At 55.5% G+C, this 23986-nt stretch overlaps 1 protein-coding gene across 18 annotated transcripts in view; it reads right to left on the bottom strand.

Moving 5' to 3' along the window:
• MEF2D (myocyte enhancer factor 2D) overlaps positions 1 to 23986 on the bottom strand; it is a 102671-nt gene that overhangs the window by 64554 nt on the left and 14131 nt on the right. For 15 of the 18 annotated variants that reach the window (XM_077192123.1, XM_077192139.1, XM_077192138.1 and 12 more), the window contains exon 2: positions 9557 to 9625. The exons of 2 other annotated variants lie outside the window; for them this stretch is intronic. The gene's annotated coding sequence lies outside the window, so the exon portion shown is untranslated. Of the gene's footprint in view, positions 1 to 6825; positions 6957 to 9556; positions 9626 to 23986 lie in introns of those variants that run through there. One more of the 18 variants, XM_077192129.1, reaches the window with a different exon arrangement.

Here is a 23986-nt window from a genome sequence, read left to right as displayed (position 1 = left end):
GCCCTGGGGGCACCTCAAATATGCCCAGAGCATCCCCTTCCCCAGTGGTACCAACTGCATCCACCCTCATCTCCTTCCACCTTTCACCCTCCATCCCCAACCCCTCCCATCCCCATCTTCACACCCAGGGAGCAGCAGCCAGACCCCCAAAGCTGCTCCCCCCTTCCCCCATGTTCTCCATCTCTCACCAGCTCCACAGGTGCTCCCTGGGGGCACCCCAGAGCTTCCCCTTCCCCAGTGGTACCAACAGCAGGCACAGGGCAGCCCTGTGCCATCCCTATCCACCCTCCAGCCCTTTCTATCCTCACTCCCAGCCTCCCTCATGCCCATTTATCCTCCATCCCCATTTACCCTCCATCCCCATTTACCCTCCATCCCCACTTATCCTCCATCCCCATTCACCCTCCATCCCCATTTACCCTCCATCCCCATTTATCCTCCATCCCCATTTACCCTCCATCCCCATTTACCCTCCATCCCCATTCACCCTCCATCCCTATTTACCCTCCATCCCCATTTACCCTCCATCCCCATTTATCCTCCATCCCCATTCACCCTCCATCCTCATTCACCCTCCATCCCCATTCACTCTCCATCCCCATTTACCCTCCATCCCCATTTACCCTCCATCCCCACTTATCCTCCATCCCCATTCACCCTCCATCCCCATTTACCCTCCATCCCCATTTACCCTCCATCCCCATTTACCCTCCATCCCTATTTACCCTCCATCCTCATTTACCCCCATCCCCATTTACCCTGAATCCCTATTTACCCTCCATCCCCATTCACCCTCCATCCCCATTTACCCTCCATCCCTATTTACCCTCCATCCCCATTCACCCTCCATCCCCATTCACCCTCCATCCCCATTTACCCTCCATCCCCCATTTATCCTCCATCCCCATTTACCCTCCATCCCTATTTACCCTCCACCCCCCATTTACCCTCCATCCCCCATTCATCCTCCATCCCCATTTACCCTCCAACCCAACCCAACCCCATCCCAATTTCCCCAACCACTCCCATCCCAATTTCCCCCTTCACACCCAGGGAGCAGCAGCCAGACCCCCAAAGCTGCTCCCCTTCCCCCATGTTCTCCATCTCTCACCAGCTCCAGAGGCAGAGACTGGGGGTAATTTTTTTTTTTTTTCCCTCTGCACTAAAGTAGGGTTTTCTAAATGATGGCAAGCAAGCAGGAGCCCATTATCCAGCTCTTGTTGCCCACCCCCACGGCTCCCTGCAGGGCATGAAATAACCACCTGCCAGCTCCCCGGAGCCCCTGCGCCGTGGCAATGAGATCTCAGCTTCCCCTGTCACTATTGTCAGAGCAAAATTTAGATACCTGGTAATGAGGAGGTTTAATATGACAGATGAGAGGTTGACTCATTAAAAAAAAAAAAAAAGGAAAAAAAGAAAGAGTGAGAAGGAGAAGGAGCTGAATTCGGGGTCGGATGCTGCACTCGGTAAATCAGGAGGCTGTCACAGCTCAGCCTGCACTGCTGGGGTGCAGGAGCAGCTCTGCACCCCAAACCAGCCCCATGCTGGGCACCCTCACTGGTGCTGAGGCCACAGGGAGCAAAGGGGAGCCATGGAGGGGGTGGACACGGCTGCAGCTTTTGGGGCCACCCAGTTCTGCTCCCCTCCTGCTCTGGGGTGGGGGGATGTGAGCCCAGGAGAAGCTGAAATGTTCCACTCTGAGGGTTTTCCTCTCCCAAAGAACCTCAATATCACCCCAACATTGCCTCCATCCTCCTCAGCACCCCCTGCCTGAGGGTGCACCCATAGCCCAGTGCAGCATCACCTCAGTGGTCACCAAAGACATGGGGGGATGTAAGCCCAGGAGAAGCTGAAATGTTTCACTCTGAGGGTTCTCCTCCCTCAGTGAACCCCAGTATCACCCCAACACTGCCTCCATCCTCCTCAGCACCCCCTGCCTGAGGGTGCACCCGTGCAGCATCACCTCAGTGGTCACCAAGGACATGGAGGATTTGTCACACAAGGCGCCCAAGGGGGACAATCACTGCCTCCAGCTCCAGCACAAGGCAGGATCTCAGCACTGGGACCCACTGGGGCAGCTCAGCAGCATCAGGGCAAAGCAAATCCCTCCCTGCTGGCAATTTGGGGGCTCTCCATGAAGGGATTTCCTCCCAACAGCACAGGGGACAACTGTGTCTCCTCCTGGTGGGTTTTACCCAGGGGAAATCCCATCAGACCCAACTGCTGCTCCAGGCCATCCAGAGAGCAATGGAAACCCACAACAGCCCCACAGGGAGTGAAACTGTCCCAGGGGAACTCTGCCCTTCCCTCCTGTGTCACTGGGATGGGGACTGGGCAATGCCCTCAGCACCAGCCTGGCACATCCTCCTGCTCTCTGCCCAAGGGCGCTGTGGGCACAAATCATGAAATCCCAGAATGGTTTGGGTTGGGAGGAAACTTAAAACTCATTCCAACCTCTATCCCAGGCTGCTCTGAGCCCCATCCAACCTGGCCTTGGGCACTGCCAGGGATGGGGCAGCCCCAGCTCCTCTGGGCACCTGTGCCAGGGCCTCAGCACCATCACAGGCAAGAATTTCCTCTCAATATCCCACCTAACCCTGCCTGCTGGCAGTGGGAAGCCATTTCCCCTTTGTCCTGTTGTTCCAGGCCCTCATCCCTCCCCAGCCAGGTCCAAAGCCCCTCTCCAGCTCTCCTGAAGCCCCTTTAGGTGATAGAAGGGGCTCTAAGGTCTCCCTGGAGCTGTCCAACAGTTCCAGCTCTCCCAGCCTCATCTCCATCCCCAGCCCTGACAAATGTTCAGTGCCTCTGTGCCCCATCCCCACCCAGAGCAGCTTTGCAGACCCTCCAAAGCCCAGGGTGGGCTCAGCCTGGGAGCCAGGGCTGCCCAGAGCCCCAGTGCCAGCCCAGAACTCAGCCCTGCAGCACAATCCTCCCTCCCAGAGCACCACCTCAGCAGCGCCGCTCCCAAAGGCCACCAAGATCTTTCAAGCCCACCTCCCACAACCATTTCTTTGTTGGATTTGCACCCCCAAGCACTGCTGAGGAGCAGCCATGGTGTCCAGAGGCTGCTGATTTGATTTAATTTGCATAAACTGACTGCTGACTGCATCCATGCCCAAGGCAGCCATCACTTCTGTCAGGGCCCAAGCAGGCAATGCAGATGTTGCTCCTGCATTGTCCCAGGCATTCTCCATCAGGGTTTCCATGTCTTGAGCTCCTGGGGAGGAAGCACCAGGTTCCCCCAGGGGCTGCAGGGTCCAGAATTCATTTGGGGTGCAAAGGAGCTGGTGAAATCAGGAGCCCCCCAATGCTGGGAAGGTGATGGTGGTCACCAGAAGGAGAAGAAGCAAAAGATCTTAATTTGGCACTGATATGGCAATGTTAATTACTGTGAGGGTGATGCCATAGCAGAGCTCACCAGAAGGAGACATGGATGGAAAAAATGTGGCCAGCACCAAGAGGCCCAGGCAGGACCACGCTCCTGCCTCCATCCCAGGGCTCACACTCCCCCAGCACAGCTCCAACCTGCCCGTGGCGCTTCCAGCCTGGAAACAGAGCCACAAAAATTGGCATCCTGGCCATCTGCCTTCCTCAGAGGTGACAGGCCCACCCATCTTTGCACATTCCCCAAAAGCCACTGTGGTCCACAGCCCCAGACTCTGCTCAGAGCCAAACTAGAGCTGGAAACTCACCACCAGACACTGTTATTCCATGTAATAAATGAAACCAAGGCCCAAACCTAGCACTGGGGATGTAAAAGCACCAAAACCAGAGATCAAGGCCCTGAGCATAGGAAGCTGTGTGAGGAGGAGCCACCAAAGCCCACCAGGAGGCACAGCCCATGGTCTGGCTGCCACTGAACCCCAACCCAACTGGCTCTGAGCAAACAGGAGGAACTGGGACAAGATGCCACATGGCAAAGACTGGTTTAACTTCCTCTTCTCCTGTGCTGCCTTGAAAACACAGCGTCTGCAACCCAGCCCATAAATAAACCAGCCACCAGCAGCACTCTGCTGTCCAGAGCTCAAGCAGGGCACCACTGGAGCATCCCAGGGTGCAGAGACACAAACTCAAGGTCCCTCATCCCCAGCACGACACAGGGATGCCCCCTGTGCCCCAAAGGCTCTGCCATCAGCTGGGAGCCAAGCCCAGCTCAGCCACAGCCTGTACCCACGTGCATCCTGAGCCAGAGGGGTGAGGATCCGGCCCCAGGCTCATCAGGCAGCTCAAATCCAGCAGGACAGCTGGCTCTCAGCTGTTGCTGCTCGCTCACAGGACACACATTCTTGTCCCAGGCACACAAATCCTGTCCTGCTGCTCCCCAGCACCGCCCAGGCCACAGCCATGAGCTCTGCTGACCCCACAGCAGCCCCCACAGACCTGGATGATGCTTCCCACTGAGACAGATTCACCCAGAGCCCATCCCAGCACACATCCTCCTCCAGGAACAGCGTCCTGTCTCAAAAGGGGATTTTTGAAGGCCAAATTCTGTGTTTCAGCAAGGGGGATTTAGGTCCCCAAGCAGCTGAACCCTTCTCTTCAAAAGCCACCTGCCAGAGGGATGATGACTGTGGCCAGCCCTGGGGATGTGGATATTGCCCACAAGGACATCCCAGCAGAGCATGGAGGTGACGCTCAGGAGAGCAATGGGAAATGCCAACGTTTGGCACCTTCCAGAAGCACTATCACACCCTGGGTCTGGCAAAATCTGTGCTGGAGAATCACTGGCACATGGCCATAGCCCAGGCCAAGGGCTTGTCATGGTTCTCAGCCACATTGTCAGAGGGATGGCAGAAAAGCCACAGGGATGCTCCCAAAGCACACAGGGGATGGACCCCGAGGGCAGGTAAGAGCCATTGTGAGTGCAGGAATGCCATGGATGAACACCAGCCACAATTCCTCTTGGAAAAGGGAAAATATTGGGTAAGAAAATCAAATACCACAGGTTTTTGTCAATACTCCCCATGCCAAGATGGGATGAGAAAAAGTAAGGCATGAGTTTGTAGAAAGAAATGAAAATATTTCGATCACAAGTTTTGCTGAAGGATGGGGATGTAAAAATGCATCAATGAAGAGTTGCCCAAATGGGTTGTTTGCCCAAAAGAGGAGGAAGAGGAGGAAAGGGCTCTGCAGCTGCTGTTGCCTAGGGCAGCACTGAGGGCAGCCCTCAGTTCCAAAAGCAGAAACCCTGGGACCCTGTAGTGGTTCCCCAACAAAGGAGACCAACCCTGTGACACGTCCCTCCAAGGCAAGCAGAGGGGAGAACCCACCTCAGGCACCCAGCAATGGGAAAGGGCAGGGTTTAACTCAAAGCACAGCCAAAGTTTATCCTCCAGCCTGACCCATGAGCATCAGAGCTAGAGCAGCACATGCCTGGGAAGGGAAACACTTCTCCCTCCCTCCCTCTTGGGAGGGAAACACTAAAAACACTTCTGAAAGATGCCCTTCCTACAGGCTCTGCACCTTCATTTTCACAGACATGGATATGAACATTATCAGCATTATTAACAGTTATCCCAAAGCAGCAACAGCATAAAAACCCTGAAAAAATCAAAAGGAAAAAGCTTTTTCTAGGATGAGCCCTGGTCCCAGCCCCACTACATCCATCCCCACCACATTTAACCCAGCCAGGCTGGGCTCTAGAGCAAAACAAACATTCAGGAAACTGTCAGGGGAGGAGAAGGAGCTGGACAGAGAGCCCCAGTGTGACACCTGGCCTGACACCAGCGCCTGGCACCTGGCTCACCTCCGATGCGCCCGCGGCTCCTGCCGGGCATCCAGCCCTGGCCGAAAGGACCCAGCAGCAAAGCAGGAAGGTGTTAAAGTCCCCAGCACCAACCTCTGAGGAACCACAATAAATAACCTCTGAGTAAACACAGCGGCTGCTCCCCATTCGCCTTCCTGTTTGCTTTCGCAGATCCGGGCTGGGACGGACACTTCCAGCTGCTGGCCCCGGCCCGGCCCGGCAGAGCTCCCGGCGGAGCCCCGGCACCTCCGGGCCCGAACCGGCCCTGGGCAGGGGGCACGGGCTTTGCAAAGGGATTTATCCCCCGGGACAAGCACTGGTCCTGCGTCTGAGCCCGTTCCTGCTGCCTCTTCCTTCCTGGTCTATGTTTGTTTTGATTCCTGAAAGAGGAAATCCCAGCTCGCCCACTCCCCCCATCAGGGAGCTGTGCTCACCTCTGTGCCTCAGTTTCCCCCTCTCTCCCTCCCTGCTCAGCCAGCCCTGGAATAAACAGAACAAAACAAAACAAACAAAAAAGCAACGGGTCCTGATTCCTGATTTAAGGGCACTTCTGTGCTTTAGCACGAACACAAAGGAGAGGGAAAAACAACAACTCACAGCGAGAATTTGTGTCAGGAGCAACAAGGGGGTCCGGGGCAACCCCTCCCTGGCAGAGCAGCGCCGACCGTGGAGGCTGACAATAGATAAGGGTCTAAATTCGGCGCTGGGCTCCGGCCCCGGGCTCTGTAAGGCGATCGGGGTGGGGGAGTGAGTGCCGAGCTGTTTATTTGGCTCCAAACTCCGCACCGACACTGCAGCGTCACCCGTGTTTAAAATAGGAAGGAACGAAAAGAAGGGGGGGGGGGGAAAAAAAAAAAGGAAAAAAAAAAAAGAAATAAAAAGGGAGAAAAGTGCACGCACGCGTTGAACAATAACAACAAAATAATAAAATAAAAAAAAAATCAAGAGAAAAGGAGGCGGGCGGGGGGGGTAATAAAAGAAAACCCAGTTGGGCTGGCGAGCTTTAAAGCGACGCCTGCCTTATAAAAAAAGAAGTTTCTAATTTTAACTCTCCAGTGGAAAGAGTGAGAGGTACTTACAGGAGACAGGGTGGCTGCGTCCTTCTCCGCGGCTGCTGCGCGCTGAGGGCCGGGAGGAAGCGCCGGCCGGAGCCGCCATCCCCGAGCGCTGCCCCGGCCCCGAGCCCCGGCACCCCCGGCGCCGCGCTCTGAAGGGCACAGGCAGATGCGGAGGCAGCAGGAGGGGGTGGTGGAGCGTGCAGGGGGGAAGGGAGCGGCCGGAGCTTGCCAAAAGCAGCGGCCGGGCTCGTTTCCTCCGGCAGCCCAAAGCCGGGGCAGGCCCGTGGCGAGCGGACGCCGCAGGACCCCCGGGAGGCGTGAGCCAGCTGCTGGGTCAGATGACATTTCTGCGCCGACGTTTCTGACCAAGCTGGCTTTTCCCCAAGGGAAAAGGGCTTTGAAGACACGGGGTTTTTTTTTTTTTTCCCCCCTCTCCCGCCCGCCAGTGGCAAAATAGCGGATGAGCTCAGAACCCAAAGCGCAGGGCAGTGCCGTGACCAGAGAAGGCCACCCGGCTCCACGGGGACTGGAAAGGTGACCTCCAACAGCTCAGCCACATTTCAGCTGCGGCAAACACAGCAGGAGCCACTGCCTCGCCAAATTCAGTATTCCATATCCCAAAGGGTCAAGAGTGGGGATTTGGTTTCATTGTGCCCACTGGCTGGATTTTACAAGCTCTCCCTGGAGATCAGGAGGGTCTTGCAAAGAGCCAGGTGCCAGGTGTGGTGGCACACTCACTCCTCCAGGACAGTGGGAGCCTGGGAGTTGCGAACTCCAGCTGCCAGTGAACCTCCAAGAGAACATAGGCAAGGGCTCAGAGAGCAGAGGAACAGACCTGGTGAACCCAAGGGCTCTTCCCAAGCAGCTGGAAATCAGCCTCAGGATGCAAAATCTCACAGGGTGGCACATCCCTGCATGCAGGGCTGGACGCGTCATTTACCGAGCGTGGCTGCATCAAGACCATGCCACCGTCTTCAGGACACGAAAGAATGGATTCAATTAAGGTCACAGGCCCTTGAAGAGTCTTCTGCCACAGAAGAAGGTTTGCCTGGTTGGCCTCAGACGGGGCTGGCCTCAGACAAATGCCTATTGATGGCAGGCAGTGATGCTGCACGTCCAGGACGTGGCTTCACCGGGATTCAATCGCCCGGTGCCGGCTGTCACAGCTCCCGAGGCTGGGTCGATACTGCTCCTCTAATTGCTCAGCTCCTGTCACTTGCACAGCCAAGGGGACAAGTCTTAAAGCAGTCCCCAGAGATGCTTTTCCAAATCCTCCTCCCTGAGCGCACCACTTGCTGAGCTGCTGCTTGGAGCGAGCAGTTCTGCAGTCGCAGCCATCCCTAAACTGCTCCTCCTCGCTCAAAACTCTGTGCTGGCAATACGAGGGCTTTGAGGGAGGACACTGCCAACCCCAAACCCAAGAATTTGTGTGAAACTAGAGAACAAGGAGCTGTTGTCACTGGTCAGAGCTGGGCAGTGATGAGGGGGAGAAGGCAGTGACAGAGATCCTGCCACCGCCCACCTGCATCCGGGCTGGGGCACGGAATGTGCCCTGTCCCGGGGTGTTTGGGAGCCAGGGAGGGTGCTGCCCTCCATGCACACCCCACAGCAGACAGAGCCACTGCCCCAACACTCCAAGTAATCACTCACCACACCAGAACACGTGCCCTTGAGGTAGTATTCATTTGTGCCCAGGGGAGTGGATCAGAGCTGGTCCCACAGCAGCCCCCAGAACACTCTCAGAGCACTCAGACAGAGCCAGCTAAGCCCTCAAACCTTCCTGTGCCTTGGCCCATCACTGGCACACACCAAGCACCGCTGAGACACAGCAGGGCCCTGCTGCTGCACCCCCTGACCCAGCCTGGGGAGCTGCTCTTGGTTCCTATCAGCAGATGAAGCCCTTGGTGCTGACCTTGCAGAGGACGCAGTGATGCTGCCCCCAGCTCCCATCACCAGGCCTCCAAATAAATTACCTGCCCCCTTCTCCAGCACTAAAAGTCATCACAACCCCACAAAACTGCTCACTAAGCAGTCGTGACAGAGCCCTCTCCGTTCAGGAGCTAGGGGCATATTATTTTAAAAAAATCTTTCCTTTTATTGATTCCACTCTCAGGTACAGAAGATGCATTTCATGAAACCATAGAGCCCTCATAAAGCAGCCCGCAGTGGTGTCTGTACCACAACCTCACTGCAGACACAGGAGACACAAACATTTACTGTAAGAGCAATAAACAGGCCAAGAAGGTTGAAAAGGAAGAAACCCTGGACATGAGGCCCTCTCCCAGCAGCACCTTATTTTAGAGGAATGCAAGGGACAAAATAACAGCAGGTTTGGCCACAAGTCTTGTCCACACCGGGAGAAAACAGGGCAGGAAAACCCTCCCTTGCACTGATCCACAGGGCTGTGTTGCAAAACACCCAGAGAACCCCAAATCAGTGCTGTGGCTACGGCTGGGAGCCATCAGAGCTGTGCCAGCTGGGGAAGTGAAGGGCAGGATGGGCACTGGGGAACAGCAGTGGCAGCCACCAGGACCCCCATGGGCAGAGCAGGTGAGGGGTGCACAGTGCAGGAAGGTGTTCCCTGTGCCCCTCCTGCACCAGCCCTCACTGGAGCAGGGCTGCAGGGTCTGGCTGGCACCACTGTGGGAGCCTGAGACCCTTGAGGGGGTCTCTGTGGGACCCTCTGCAGCACACAGGGCCAAGCAAACGCAAAGGGAAGGCAGGAAGCCAGAGTTTGGGATACTCCCCATACCTGCTATGCAGCCTCCTGCATCTTCTGCTCTTGGCAGGGATGAGCTGCAGCCACCGCTCCTCAATCCAACTGCAAAGACAAAGCAAGGAGCTGTCAGTGTGAGGGGACAGAGGTGGGGACAGAGGCAAGGACAGGACTCCCCGTGTGTCCCATCCAAGCACAGATGGAGGGAACAGCGAGGGGAGCCCAGTATCCCCTGCACTCCTGGCTGATGGGTCCCCTCCTGCACTGCCCTGATCCTCAGCATCGCTGCAAGGGCCATGCAGGCTGGGTGGGACCTGGCCAGGTACCTGCAGGGATCCAGGAAATCAAGAGCCCTGGGGCTGTGCAATGTGGGAAGCACCTCGGTGTGACCAGAGAGAAAGAAATTAAAAAGAGTTCAGGAATTAAACAAACCATGAACCAAAAGTTAACATTAATGAGGGATGTGGCCCAGACCGACAGCGTGGCCAGCAGAGAATTGCTCAAGGCTGAGGTGAACTTTGTGTTTTCTGGGAAGATTCTCATGCACATCCCACAAGAACAAGCACTGACCAGCTTGCTCAGACACTGTCCCAGGGAATGCATGCAGCACATGTGCTTGGCCCAAGGAGAATCTGCCACGGCCCAGAGGGAAACACAGCTCCTAAAACTCATCCCACTCACACTGGGAGACGGGAGGAGACCCATGGGGCAAAGCCTCAGCTGGCCTTGTGCTGGTCATCTACTGGTGGTCACAAGCATCTGGCACTTGTGCAGAGCCCACCACAGCACACTCCCATGAAGGGAACAGGGTCACAGGCACCTTTTATCAAAAATCCTTTCCTTAGGATTGTTCCTCCTGAGAAGCTGAGAGGCCTCAGGAACAAAATGTAAACAATGGTTATCTGCTGCTGTGGGATGCAACAGGTGGATCTGGGATTGGCCCATGTTGGATGTTTCTAATTAATGGACAATCACAGCCCAGCTGGCTCGGACAGAGAGTCCGAGACAGAGCCTTTGTTATCACTCTTTGCTATTCTATTCTTAGCCAGCCTTCTGATGAAATCCTTTCTTCTATTCTTTTAGTATAGTTTTAATATAATATATATAATAAAATAATAAATCAAACCTTCTGAAACATGGAGTCAGATCCTCATCTCTTCCCTCAACCTGAGACCCCTGTGAACACCGTCACAGAAAACGGTGCTGAACAAAAGGGAAACTGAGGCACAGAGCTCCCGAGCTGCAGCCTCACCCCCAGCACCTGCACCAGAGCGAGGAATTGTGCTCAGCTTTCCGGCGTCCTCATCCTCCGCTCCAACCACAAACCAGCCTTCCTCCCCCGGCCTCCTCCCCTCCCACAGCCAGCTCATTTCCTGCCATTACAAAATTCCCCCTGAACAAAGCTGGAGCCAGGAGCGGCTCCGGCCGGGGCTGCCCCTTCCTCCCGCTGCAGGAGCCAAGCACAGGGGACAGCCCCGAGGTGTGAGCTGCTCTCCAGCCTCAAACCTCGCAGAACTCGGGCTGGAGTCCTGCAAATGCACCAGGCACAGGGATCCCCTCGTCAGGACAGACAGACGGGCCTGTCCTCCACAACAGGGAGCAGCAGGGACAAGGACGGGGGGCTCCTTGTCCCATTAAGCCCAGACCAAGCTGCCACCTCCCCTCAGGACCACTCCTTTATTTCTCTGAATCCAACAGTGTCCTGCAGAATGACTGACCACTTGGGGACAGGGACAGCCACAGAAGAAGCACCACCCTGCGAGTGCCACGCTGCCAGCCAGGACAAGGGAGGTGCTGTTCAATGCCAAGGGTCTCTCAGAGGGCTCCTGAACCTCCTCTCACTGGCCCAGCAGCTCCCACTGGTCTCAGCACTGCAGAGCCATGCAGGGATGGTGGCAGAGCCACACGGGGACCAGGGACCAGAGGCTCCTGAACCTCCTCACGGTGTCCCAGCAGCTCTCTCTGGTCTCAGCACTGCAGAGCCACATGGGGACTGGAGACCACAGGCTCCTAAACCTCCTCTCAGTGTCCCAGCAGCTCCCACTGGTCTCAGCACTGCAGAGCCATGTGGGGACCAGGGACCAGAGGCTCCTAAACCTCCTCTCAGTGTCTGACCAGTTCTCTCTGGTCTCAGCACTGCAGAGCCATGCAGGGATGGTGGCAGAGCCATGTGGGGACTGGAGACCACAGGCTCCTAAACCCCCTCTTGGTGTCTGAGCAGCTCCCACTGGTCTCAGCACTGCAGAGCCACACAGGGACCAGGGACCAGAGGCTCCTAAACCTCCTCTCAGTGTCTGACCAGTTCTCTCTGGTCTCAGCACTGCAGAGCCCTGCAGGGCTGGTGGCAGAGCCACGTGGGGACCAGGGACCACAGGCCAGGCTGAGTGGAGGATGTGGCCAAGGCTGGCTCTGCTGTGGGGGGACTGGGGTCAGCTCCACAGCCCACTAGGATGCAGTGGGGGACATGTGGCCAGCCTAGACCTCAGATGTCTGTACACAGAGTTGTTTTGTCTCAGTGGGAGATGCTGCTGGACACACCAGGAATATCCAGGATGCTCATGGTGCCATGGGACAGCCAGCACAGCCACACAGTCACCACTCACAGACTCTTGCACTGACAGAGCTGCCCACAGCTGGAGGTGGGCAGCAGCCACATCTGGCTCCCAGAGCCCTCCAGGACAATGACTTTGGACAACAACTGACCCCACCCAGCCCACAGTGCCCAGATGGTGACAAATAACAGCAGTGCCTTTGCTGACCCGATCTGGCAGATGAGCTGCCCTTGTAGGGCCAAGGTGGGGAACTCCAGGGGGAGCAGGATTGGTTTTGGGGTGTTCAGCCTGCAGATAACTCTGACATTGCAGGGCTGCAGCCCCGTGTCACCCGAGACAGGGATGAACAGCACCCGTGGGGTGATGGTCCTGAGACCCTGACCCTCCAGAGCTGCTTCACGCCCCAAGCTGCAGAATCCGCTGCCCTTTGGACTTTTGGTGGGACTTCCAGCACCAGCAAACCCCAGTGAACCCCCAAGTCCCCATTTTGCAACATTCTGAGCTGGTACAAAGGAGCAAAGCCCCCGCTCAGTGGCACTGCCAGCTCCCTTGTCTGTCCATGCTTGTCCTTTGCCCTGCCAAGCGAGGCAAAAATCCTGGCACTGCTCCCAGCAGCTCTGGAGCATTTCAAAAGGTGACCATTCGACCTGCACAGTGACAGCAGGCCCTGCTGAGGGGCTGGGGCTGGGTCAGGCCACTGGCCAGGGCTCACCCCACCACACACGTGCTTTGCAAGCCTTCTCCTCATAAACAGAGCAATGCTGCCCAGGGAAGGGGGAAAGTATTGTGTTTTCAAAATGCTGTTATTTTATAAGCTGAGGGAAAAAAAAAACCCACATAAGGTAGGGATGGAGGTGGCAAAGGCAAGTGAATTCCTGTTTCTGAGTGAGAAAAGAAGGGGAGAGAAAGGGGTAAAGACAAGACAATCTTTATGGCCAGCTTTGGGGCAGAAATGCTGAAGTGCTAACACTGTTGCTATTTGAAAACCAAAGCTTTGGTTTCACCAAGTAACAAACCAAAATTCCTGAGGGCAGGAGAACCAGGGGAACCTCCTGGGATCCCCATTTTGAACTGATGCAGTCAGGCTGGCACAACCTGCCACGCAAAGGCAGCAGGGAGCTGCTCCAACCTGCCCATAAAGATCCTGGAGGATGTGCAGGATTTGGTGACTTCCCTGGATATCTGCTCAGCTGATGCTCAGCAGCCCCTGTGCCACAGCCAGTCTTTGCTTGCACCCTCAAACACATATATATTCCCACATATGTAACTCCAAAAAATATATATATTCCCATACACATAGCCCTCTCAAAATACCCATATTCCCATGTATGTAACCCACCAAATATATGTATATATATATAAATTTGTATTATTTATATATTTGTATATTTTTTTGTATATTTTGTATTATTTGTATTATTTGTATATATATAAATGTTGGGGTTTATCTATACATATATATTTATATATTTATATATATAATATATATATATTTTACATATTTTTCTTTTTTATATATATATTTTATATATATTTCTATATATATTTATATATTTTTATATATTTTATATATATTTCTATATTTTATATATTTATATATTTTATATATTTATATATAATATATATATTTATATATATTTTATTATATATATTTATTATATATATATTATTAGAGTATATATCTATTATATTTTTATTTATTATATATTATATATATATTCCCACATGTATAGATAAACCCCCAAATACAAATTTATTCCCATGCATATAAACCCCAAACACATACAACCCCTGCCTACACCACACATACAAAAAATACCCAGAAATAAAGAACCATGGCCACTGCCATGGGGACCTCCAAGCACACATCTGGAAAGCCCAGGGGGGATGGATGGGCAGAAGAAGGAGCTCTGGGGCTGGAGGGGCCAAGAGGGAGGCGCAGATTTTGGAGGGGAAGAGCCCTGACCGCAATCTCTCCTTCCCCTTTTCTCGTGTTTCCTCTAGCAACGGGCTCGGGGCTGCAAACATTTGGATGCCAAACCCAAACTTCCCCACCTCAGGCTCCCAACCCAGCCCACTGCTCCTCTGCCAGGTGCTCATGGACTCCCACCCCAAACCAGGGAGACCCCAGACCCCATTTCCCAGAGCTGGGCCATGTCAGTCTCAGGGAGTCCCAACAGCAGCAAGGAGCAGACAAAATAAAATTTAAAATAAAAAAGAAAGAAAAAAGAAGAAAAAAGAAGGAAAAGGATTTTCTCCATTTTTCTCCATTTCCCCAGTTCATGAAACCAAAGCATCTCAGTCATGGCCCAGCCTTCAGTTTGCACCAGCCAATATCTCCAAGGTTTAATTAGACCTTGTTGAGCCTTTTCCAGTTGGGTTTCCTCTGGCTTGACACCACGAGGTGTGAAAGAACAAACTGGGAGAGATCTCACTCCAAGCAGGGGCATCAGGCAGGACAGGCTGGCACTTAAACACAGCAAGGAGCCCCAGCTCCCAGCCATCCAGTGGTGCCAGAATCCCAGCAGCACAGCCCCAGGGGCTGTGGAAAGGGGGACAGGAGGAGGAAACCCACCTTCAGTGGCATGGAGGTGCCCAGCTTGGCAGGGCAGAGGTGAGCAGTGCCCAAGAACGATGGCACCAGCCAGCTGTGCCAGGGGCACATGCAGAGCATGGCACCTGCACTGAGCTCCTCCAAAGCCCACTGAGGGATGGCATCAAGGCACCCCAGATCAAAGCAGTAGGAATTGTTGGAGTTCACACCCCTCCAAATCCCATGGAGGGATGGCATGAAGGCACCCCAGATCCAGGCAGAATTGTTGGGGTTCACCCCTTGCTCCTCCAAACCCCATGGAAGGATAGCATGAAGGGGTTCACACCCTGCTCCTCTAAACCCCACAGAAGGATGGCATGAAGGCACCCCAGATCAAAGCAGTAGGAATTGCTTGGGTTCACCCCCCTGCTCCTCCAAACCCCAGATCCAGGCAGGGTAGGAATTGTTGGGGTTCACCCCCTGCTCCTCCAAACCCCATAGAAGGATTCCATGAAGGCACCCCAGATCCAGGCAGAATTGTTGGGGTTCACATCCTGCTCCTCCAAACCCCACAGAGGGATTCCATGAAGGCACCCCAGATACAGGCAGGGTAGGAATTATTGGGGTTCACACCCCTCCAAACCCCACAGATGGATGGCATGAAGGCACCCCAGATCCAGGCAAGGTAGGAATTGTCAGGGCTCACACCCTGCTCCTCTAAACCCCATAGAAGGATGGCATGAAGGCACCCCAGATCCAGGCAGAATTGTTGGGGTTCACCTCTTGCTCCTCCAAATCCCACAGAAGGATGGCATGAAGGGGTTCACACCCTGCTCCTCTAAACCCCACGGAGGGATGGCATGAAGGGGTTCACCCCCTGCTCCTCTAAACCCCATAGAAGGATTCCATGAAGGCACCCCAGATCCAGGCAGAATTGTTGGGGCTCACCCCCTGCTCCACCAGGTCACCCTGCCTGGCACCAAACACAGCCCTGGCTTTGGGCAGGGGAGCTGGGGCTGCTCTCCAGGCTCCAGGCAAGGTCGGAGCAGCACAGCTGTCACTGCAAGTGTTGCAACAGCGGCTGCTGGCCCTGCAAGGACCACGGGGACATGAGGGGGCGTCGAGGGGGGGGTGGTGGCACAAGTGCAACCGTTGGAGCCACCGAGTTTCGCTCTGGCTGGCTGAGTTCCCCTTGGGCAGCAGAGATGCAGAACTGAAACCTGCAGCTGCGTGGCCGTGGGGGCGGCCGGAGGTGCAGCAGGGCTGGGGGCCCAGGGCAGAGCCACGCGCCACCACACCAGTGACCAAAGGCTGCTGGGGGACCCGGGCAAGCTGGAGAGCACAGGGGTTTCCACAGAGCCCATCCTGCTCCTGCACAGCTGGGCCACCCAGCTCCCTGCACATCTGGCGGGAGCAGGAACACCCTGGGTGTGCAGGTACCCACAGCTGGGCAGGCTCCCCGCTCCAGGAGCCCATCCAGGGGCTGACAGTGCTGCAGGACAGTGCAATCCCAGCCCACTGAGCAGCATGGAGTGATCCCAGCAGCAGCACCTCCTAATGCAGGGAAACTGAGGCACAGAGAGGAGACATGAACCACAGAGCATCTCCCAAACCCCAATTTCCTCCCCCTAAGCAAGCCACTCACCTCTTGTCCCAACCTGCTGGCACAGCAGCACAAGGAAGACCCCAAAAGTGACCCCAGAACCCCCAGCACCCACCTTGCTCCTGCCCTCGCTGCACAGCTGGGCCACCCTGCACATCTGGCGGGAGCAGGAACACCCTGGGTGTGCAGGTACCCACAGCTGGGCAGGCTCCCCACTCCAGGGGCTGACAGTGCTGCAGGACAGTGCAATCCCAGCCCATTGGGCAAGTACTGGGCAGCACAGAGTGATCCCAGCACCAGCAGCACCTCCTAATGCAGGGAAACTGAGGCACAGAGAGGGGATGTGAACCACAGAGCTGGACACACAAGCATCTCCTAAAGCCCAATTTCCTCCCCCTGAGCAAGCCACAGCAGCACAAGGAAGACCCCAAAAGCGACCCCAGAACCCCCAAGGACATCATGGGGGCTCCTATAAGAGCACAGGGACAGCGAGACGTGGGTGCCCCATACCCCAAGCAGCCAGCACTGTCCTCACCCTGGTGACAGTGACAATACTTCAGGCCACATTGCCACCTGCTGGCACCAGCCCTGGGGGCTGAGAGCGCTGGCCCCTTCCTTGATGGGGACAGCGAGTGGCTCCGTGCTGGGTGTCAGGTCTGGGATCATGTCCAGGTTTGGGTACAGCAGGCCACTGCCAGATCCAGCTGGAGAAGCCTCTCACTCTCCTGAACTCGTTTTATCCAATTTCATGGCAGCCTGGGACAGTGCATGTGCAACCCAAAGCCATCCCAGAGGTGCTGAGAGGGGCTGTGGGTGCCCCCACGCTGCTCACAGCCCACACACTCTCCTGAGCACCAGGGAAAGTGCTGCTCCAGGGGTGCAGGAGACCTCACAGCAGCAGGGAGAGCTGCTCCAGACCTGCATTTCCAGCTCCTGCTGGCATTTCCAAGGCAGAGGTAAAGCAGAGATGGCACCATCAAGTGTTTTGCAACCCAGACTCCCTGCAAACCTCTCCTGTCTGCTGCTGCCTCTCCCCAGAGGCCACAGATCCAATTCCCACCTCTCCCTCGCGTCCCATGGGGGGACAGATCCTCTGCCACTGCTCTGCAGCCCTCCATGCACGCAGCCATCCACGTCTCTCATCCCCACAAACCCCACCCGAGGCGTGGGGGAGTGCAAACGCCACCTGCACACACCAAAACTTCATCCCTGACCCTCTGTGGCCACTGAGTAACCCAGCCCCTCCGTGGGTTACACAACCAGAGCTGCAGGAAAACCAACCCAGAGCGTGGAACAAGCAGAGCCACTGTCCCCAGAGGGCTGGAGGCACAAGGAGCAGGTGGGTGATGCTGGAATCACAATCTCATCCCAGCACACCTGGGCACACAGCATTAGCACCAACAGCCTCATCACAGGCAGGGCTCTGATGTGCAGCTGCTGTGTCCAGAGTGAGCAGCTCAGGGAAGGCACAGGAGCTGCTGTGTGCACGCCCAGCATGGGCAAAGCCTTGGCATGAAGAAGGTGCCAGCTCCTCTCACTGCCCCATCCTGCACGGGCAGGGTCTCCAAGGACCCCATGGGAGCTGCTCTGTGCATGCCCAGCACAGGCAAAGCCTTGGCATGAAGAAGGTGCCAGCTCCTCTCACCTCCCCTTTGGGAAGGGTCCTGCACAGGGCAGGGCTTCAAGGACCCCATGGGAGCTGCTCTGTGCACGCCCAGCATGGGCAAAGCCTTGGCATGAAAAAGGTGCCAGCTCCTCTCAGCTCCCCTTTGGGAAGGATCCTGCACAGGGCAGGGTCTCCAAGGACCTATGGGAGCTGCTGTGTGCACGCCCAGCAATAGCAAAGCCTTGGCATGAAGAAGGTGCCAGCTCCTCTCACTGCCCCTTTGGGAAGGATCCTGCATGGGCAGGGTCTCCAAGGAAGGACCCCATGGGAGCTGCTCTGTGCATGCCCAGCAATAGCAAAGCCTTGGCATGAAGAAGGTGCCAGCTCCTCTCACCTCCCTTTTGGGAAGGATCCTGCACAGGGCAGGGCTCCAAGGACCCCATGGGAGCTGCTCTGTGCATGCCCAGCACGGGCAAAGCCTTGGCATGAAGAAGGTGCCAGCTCCTCTCATCTCCCCTTTGGGAAGGATCCTGCATGGGCAGGGTCTCCAAGGAAGGACCCCATAGGAGCTGCTCTGTGCATGCCCAGCATGGGCAAAGCCTTGGCATGAAGAAGGTGCCAGCTCCTCTCACTGCCCCTTTGGGAAGGGTCCTGGCACAGGGCAGGGTCTCCAAGGACCCCATGGGAGCTGCTGTGTGCATGCCCAGCAATAGCAAAGCCTTGGCATGAAGAAGGTGCCAGCTCCTCTCACCTCCCCTTTGGGAAGGATCCTGCACAGGGCAGGGTCTCCAAGGACCTATGGGAGCTGCTGTGTGCATGCCCAGCATGGGCAAAGCCTTGGCATGAATAAGATGCCAGCTCCTCTCAGCTCCCCTTTGGGAAGGATGCTGCACAGGGCAGGGCTCCAAGGACCCCATGGGAGCTGCTGTGTGCATGCATGGGCAAAGCCTTGGCATGAAGAAGGTGCCAGCTCCTCTCAGCTCCCCTTTGGGAAGGATCCTGCAGGGGCAGGGTCTCCAAGGACCCCATGGGAGCTGCTCTGTGCACGCCCAGCAATAGCAAAGCCTTGGCAAGAAGAAGGTGCCAGCTCCTCTCACTGCCCCTTTGGGAAGGATCCTGCATGGGCAGGGTCTCCAAGGACCCTATGGGAGCTGCTGTGTGCATGCCCAGCAATAGCAAAGCCTTGGCAAGAAGAAGGTGCCAGCTCCTCTCACCTCCCCTTTGGGAAGGGTCCTGCACGGGCAGGGTCTCCAAGGACCCATGGGAGCTGCTCTGTGCATGCCCAGGAATAGCAAAGCCTTGGTAAGAAGGTGCCAGCTCCTCTCACTGCCCCTTTGGGAAGGACCCTGCATGGGGCAGGGTCTCCAAGGACCCATGGGAGCTGCTGTGTGCATGCCCAGCAATAGCAAAGCCTTGGCATGAAGAAGGTGCCAGCTCCTCTCAGCTCCCCTTTGGGAAGGGTCCTGCACGGGCAGGGCTCCAAGGACCCCATGGGAGCTGCCCCAGGCAGACACAGCCCTGGGAACCTGGCCCTGGGTGTCTCCAGCCTCGCTGGTGTCCAGGCCAGCTCAGCCCCAGCTCTGGCTCTGTCACACAGGTCCAAACTCCAGGGCCATGGGGTGAGGTGTGGCCAAGGCAGGTGGGGGAGACGATCACCACCACTAAGAGCAAAGCCCAGGCACCTCATGGCCTTGGCTCTGCCATCACCTGAGTTAGGAACCACCAACCATGGGGAAATTCTTCATTGCCACAGCCTGGGCAGGTGCTCAGGGTATCACCTGAGGTCACTCAGCCTGGCCTCTCCCCATGGAAACCAAACAAACGTGATCACCCGTGTCCAGAGGCCATCCACCTCCCTGCTCTGACAGGTGGTAGCAGCTCCTAAAACACCTCTCAGCTGCAACTGGCTGGCATGCTGGGCTGGCAGAGGGCTTTCCCACTGCTGGCTGCCACATGAGCCCCCAAAATCCCTTCCAACAGCACTGCAAAGGCAGAAGGAGGAGGTAGGCACGTGTAAGGTAGGGGGACCAGAAAAATCTCAGCTGCCCCTTGCTGCTGTCCTCCATTCCAGCCCAGCCCTGCAGCCTTGCTGGAAGCTGAGAGATTTTTGTGAACTGTTTGCAAGGGCAAGATGAGGAGGAGAGGGAGGAGAGGGGCTGCTGTCAAACACCAGCACTGGGAGGCTCACGCTTCATCCTGGGCTGTGCTGCAGCCCCTCTGGTGTGTCCAGAGTGGAGCCAGCCCTGGGCAGGGCTGCTGCCCTCCAGCACCTTTCAACAGCCCCTGCCAGCTGTGCCAGCATCAGAGCAGCTGGAAAATCACCTGGCACAGCCATGATGTGAGCCAGAGCCAGGGCTGCTCGGCCTTGGGGAGCAGGGAGGGTGTGTGCAAACCCTGACCCCTCACACACACACCCACACTCAGGGGCTCGTGGCTGAGCATGGATGTTTGCTGCATCCAGAGAGGCAGGTGGCACATCCTGCTGGAGCAAGGCTTTGCCACCCAGCTGCCTCTGGAAAGCCAGCAGGGAAAAAACCTGAGCCAGAGACAAAATCATCCTCGGGGCAGTACAAATCACCCAGTTCGAGCCCCAGCTCCCTTTCACGTCCTTGACAAATCTCTACTCCCCAAACTTCAGATCCACTATTAAAAAAAAAAAAAAAACACACAAAAAAACACAAAAAAAACCCCAAAAAACCAACAAAAAAGAAAAAAAAAAGATTAAAATATTTCTCCCCAGCGAGGTGCAGAGAAACACACAAGAAACACACATTCGGTGCCGTCGTCAGCAACTCCTACACCAGCCCCCACGTTCACCACTGCAAGGGGGGAGCAGAAGGGGGTTCACAGGCACCTACACTGAAAAAATGAGATTTCTGCCTAATTTGGTTAATCAGCCAACCGAGCAGCATGGATCCATAGGAGACTGTCCTGTGTTCCCCTTGTGGGGCAAGAAAACCTCCGTGGCCAGTGCAAGCATCACCTCCCTCTGACAGAAGCAGTGATCCTTGCAAAATTCCAAATTCCAAATGCTGCTCCCAGTTTAAAAAAATAAAAAATAAAAAAAAAAATGGGGTTTATCAAGTCTTGGAATCACCAGAAAAAGTTGTGGTGTTGTCAAAGGGGACCATGGACCTCAGCATCCTCAGTGATTCTCCCCCTCAAAACCCTTCAGTGGTTAAAGGAAAATTCAGAGAATTTCAAAGGGAAGGGAAGGGAAGGGAAGGGAAGGGAAGGGAAGGGAAGGGAAGGGAAGGGAAGGGAAGGGAAGGGAAGGGAAGGGAAGGGAAGGGAAGGGAAGGGAAGGGAAGGGAAGGGAAGGGAAGGGAAGGGAAGGGAAGGGAAGGGAAGGGAAGGGAAGGGAAGGGAAGGGAAGGGAAGGGAAGGGAAGGGAAGGGAAGGGAAGGGAAGGGAAGGGAAGGGAAGGGAAGGGAAGCAGCTCACTGGCCCAGAAGCCAATTACAACCAATGGAAAGTGTTTTGCTTTTTAATCTCCTGATTTTTTTAGCTAATCTCTCCTTTGGAAAGGGACGATCAGCTCAGCAGCAGGATGCTGCCAGGGGGATACAGCACGTGTGGAGTCCCAGTTGGAATGGAAACTCAAGCCCTTGCTCTCCAATCCTGTCCTTTTCGGGTAGATTTATCCTGGTTTTTTCTCAGAACGACTGTACAGGGGCAGAGAAACAACAGCAAAACTTTGGGAAACTTCTGACCAGGGGATTTTGCTGTGCTTCTGTCTCTCTTTTCTGAAGAGGGGAGTTTTCTCTTTTCAAAATACTCTTTTCACTTTGAGTTTCTCACCAGTTTGCACAGGAGGATTTGGAGGTGGGAAAACCCTCCCCAGCTGCTGCAGACCCTTCTGCTTCTGTGGGCTTTGCCCTCCTTGGAAGAAAAGCCAAGTCCTGTTCCTCACCTGCCCAGAGATTGTGGGATCACAGAACTACAGAATCATTTCAGTTGGAAATGGTCAAAAGATGATCCTTTTCCTGCTACAAAGGAAGTTCCATTCTGGGGAAGTTCATCAAAATGAGAAGTTTTAGAACTGAAAAGGACACACACACACACCCAAAAATGTGTTTGTTTCCTTCTCCAGTCCTGGGCAAGGCCTCTGCAGGACCCAGCAGAAGGGGAAAACCAGACCCAGCAGTCCAGGAGAAGACAGGACCCTCCTCATCCACCACCAGTGCACAGGACAGCAGAGCTGGGAACCAGCTGGAACCTCCTCACCCACCCAGACTCTCCCAAGCACGTGGAGAGCCAGGGGAGGGAGGAGGCCCTTGGATGCCATCCCCAGAGCCCATAAATTACAGCAGGGAACAGAATTGCATTTGCCCTATTTCTTATCTGCTTGGAAATTGCGCTGCTTTCCCAGCTGCAAAGGCAGCTCTGTTCCCAAGAATTTCAGCAAAGCCATGACCTCTTTCCAGGATCGTACAGTATATGGTGGCAGGGAGCCAGGGCTAATTATAGGCACAGGAAAAGGGGAGAGAGGCATTTGGAAAAGCTCTACCTTCCCAGGCACAGGAGGAGAGTGGGGCAGCACAGGCACAGCCAAGCCCCTGACAGGAGCAGCCCAAAGGGCTGCAAAAGCCAGGCAAGGAGAGCAAATCCCAGGGATCCCGTCCTCCTGGGACTTCACTATCCTCATGTTCTGGAAAGGTGAGGAAAGATGGAAGGATGATGGAAAGATGAAAGCCAGCATAAATCTTATCTCACAATAGTTCACAATTCCAAGGTGCTCTGGTGGGGAGCAGGACAGGTACAGCACCAGCCCAGCCCCAGCCAGAACCTGTCTGTCAGTCCCACACCTGGAATCTGAGCAGCTGGGGTTCCCTGCTCAGAGATCCCATCTCCAGAAGGTGAAGGATGCCACAAGCCCCTCACTGTGCCCCTGCACCGCCCGAATGCACGACCTGCAGAGCTGCTCCCCAGTCTGGGAGCAAACAAACCTGCATTAATTTACAGCCCAGGCAAGGCTCTCAGGCAAAGCTTGGAGCCGAGTTCATTGTCACTCACTGAGCAATGTCACAGGAGCCACCTCCCTCCCTCAACCCCGTGCAGAAGTGGACAAGGACACGGTGACACATGTGCCCACGAGACCTTCCAGCAGGGAGGAGGCCGGGCAGCAAAGTACAAAACAGGCAGCGACACTTTTAACCACCAGGCTCCTCTTCAGAGCCACATTTCTGCACGGAACAAAACCTGGGGAAGGTAAAAATCCCACCTAATGTTTTTCTTTGAGGAAGGAAAAAGAAAAGGCAGGAACCTTCTCGCTCGCCGCAATGGTTTTCATTTTCCACCAAATTAACTCGAGCCTCGGCTCTGGCTGCCGGCAGATCCCCTCCTGCCTGCTCACTGCCTGTGTGCTTGTGGGAATGTGTGGGTGTGTGGGTTTTGTTTTGCTTTCTGCACCGCTCTGCAGACCATCTCCTGCTCCGGGCCAGCGCAGCCTGCACGGCTCAGCCCAGCTCCAGCAGCCAGCAGGGAGGGTGGACATCCCACCCCTCCAGCTACACCCTCCTGCTCCAAGGGCTTCCAGAAACGTGGCCTGCAGGTATCCCAGCCCTCAGGGTGCTGCAGAGCTGTTGGCATTGCCAGTCACGCTGAGAAGGTCGCTGTGTGGAGGGAAGGGTGCAAAGTGCTGGCATGGCTGTGGCCCCTGGGACAGGGGACAGCAGCACCAAGCAGGGCACAGCCTGCCAGCAGGAGAGCAGCTCTCACTAAAGGAAGGAACCTGCCTGCCCATGCTGGCTCCAACTGGTGCCCTTTTCTAACACTCTCGTGGCAGAGGGCAGGGGGATCAGTGCAAACCCCTGGGATTGTGTCCTGCCAGCTTCCAGGGTAACAACCCCAGCTAAAACCCTGCCCTTGGTGTCCAGCCCCGGGACTGCAGGTGCTCCCAGAAATGCCCTAAAGACTGACCAAGCCTTGGTACAAACCAAAACCAGCACTTTCTACTTGACACCCCCCCCCTCCCCAGCTCCAACACATCAAGGAATGGATGGGAAGGCAAACAGAAAGAGAAACAACATCCCCACAGCTCACACCAAAAACCAGCACCCAGCACCCAGCCCAGCAGCAGCACAGAGCACAGACACCCATCCCCACAGAGCTGAGCCCACCTGGCTGGTGCTGCTGGCACATCCTGGAGGAGGTTGGGCCAAGGCAGCCC

This window comes from Agelaius phoeniceus, chromosome 31 (genome assembly GCF_051311805.1).
Source record: "Agelaius phoeniceus isolate bAgePho1 chromosome 31, bAgePho1.hap1, whole genome shotgun sequence".
NCBI classification, from domain to species: Eukaryota; Metazoa; Chordata; class Aves; order Passeriformes; family Icteridae; genus Agelaius; species Agelaius phoeniceus.
This window is presented reverse-complemented; position numbering and strand designations above follow the sequence as displayed.